The sequence below is a fragment of the Euprymna scolopes genome, chromosome 16, assembly GCF_053919585.1.
Source record: "Euprymna scolopes isolate OS-2025 chromosome 16, ASM5391958v1, whole genome shotgun sequence".
NCBI lineage: Eukaryota > Metazoa > Mollusca > Cephalopoda > Sepiida > Sepiolidae > Euprymna > Euprymna scolopes.
This window is the reverse complement of record NC_136497.1, coordinates 84,793,201-84,794,851: the sequence shown is the minus strand read 5'-3', so window position 1 is coordinate 84,794,851 and position 1,651 is coordinate 84,793,201. Positions and strand designations below refer to the sequence as shown.

General features: G+C 29.2%; 1 non-coding gene across 1 annotated transcript; it reads right to left on the bottom strand.

Moving 5' to 3' along the window:
• Positions 1 to 435: 435 nt before the first annotated feature.
• Positions 436 to 631, bottom strand: LOC145296559 (U2 spliceosomal RNA). The gene has a single exon (XR_013870000.1). It is a non-coding gene; the product is annotated as a U2 spliceosomal RNA (small nuclear RNA).
• Positions 632 to 1,651: the final 1,020 nt, after the last annotated feature.

Below are 1,651 nucleotides of genomic sequence, written 5' to 3'. Positions count from 1 at the left end.
AAAGGGTCAAAATTAATTTTAAAAAATCGTTAAACATTTTGTACATTCATCTTAATTTATTTTTATTTTTTTAATTATTAGTTGGTTTATGTGAGTGTCACGTTGGTACAGTGGTAACGTCACCAGCTTTGGATGCTACAGCTTCGGTTTCGATTCTAGCTGATGACACCTAACTACTTTCTTTTATTTTCAAAATCACGACTCGATAATAATATATACGAAATCTGGAGAATTTGAATATCATATTTAAGCGTATTTTAAAACTTGCAGGCTGCCCATCCTAGTTCGGTCGTAAAATACTCTTAAATATGATATATGAATTAAATTTGTTTTTGTTGTGTATTATTCATATTAAAAACCCTTTTTTTCTATTTATTTAGGTATTTATTTGCTTCCCCATGAAAGCAAATGTGACACAAGGTCGTTTTCAGTGTGTGTGTGTGTGTTTGTAGAGGGGGGGGGAAACAGTTCCCCTAAAACAAGGGCAAAAAGAGGGCACTCTGGCAGTATACAAAAATAGTAATTGTCTCAGTATGAAGGCTCCCCTACATTGACCAAGCACAAATTAACTTAAGCGAAGCATCAGAACAGAGACTACACTTTGATCTCGGCCCGAAGGCCAAGAAAGAAAAAAAGGTTCGCCTGTTTTCTATTTATTTAAAACGAAAATACAACATTGTTATATATGGGTTGTGGAATTTCATTAATCTGCAGAAGATCTAGCTAATTTGCATATTATTTTGCACATTCATTTTAATTAATCTCCTATTAGTTCTTTCGGTTTTCTGATAGGATGATCATCTTTAGTTAGTTTCGTGAACGCGTAATTATATTCATGCAGATATTCTACATGATTTATACTTGTGTAATATTTTCGGAAAAAGGTTATAGTAAACATACACCTTTTTCTGTATATATATTTATGTATGCGTATATATATTTGTTTAACAAATTTGCCTACAAAACTCCTCCGTCAGTTTTTGGTCTACAGACATGAAACTTAATATATAGGGTATTCGACCCCATGTGAAAGTTTATATTTGGGTTTTAGCCGGGAAAAAGTGTGAACATTAAAAATGGAATTTGCCAAGTAAAGGTCGAACGACGGTATCACGAATATGCATGTGTAACGTAATAGCTATTGGTTTATATTTAAAATTTTAGCGTAGTAGCAAACATGTCTTCATAGCTCAGGCATTAGCAACAAAGGAAATTGCAAGCAAGACCTTTTAATTTGAATTGTTAATGGTGGCGAACGAATCATTAAAAAAAATTAAATCATTACTCTATACTGGGTCCAATATGATATAATACTAAATACGAAAGCAGCTTTAATTAAAAAGCCATATATATATATATATGTATATATATATATATATATATATATATATATACGTATTTATATATATATATATGTGTAAATATATAAATGTTTATTTCGATATAAAATTTATTTAAACATATATATATATATATATATATATATATATATATATATATATATATATATAAACATGTACATATAATTACACAACATTTTTTTTAACTTTTAAATCATTACTATATACTGGGTCCAATATGATATGATAATAAATACGAAATCTGCGTTAATTAAAATCCCATATTTAAGCGTAGTTTACGACCGGGCAAT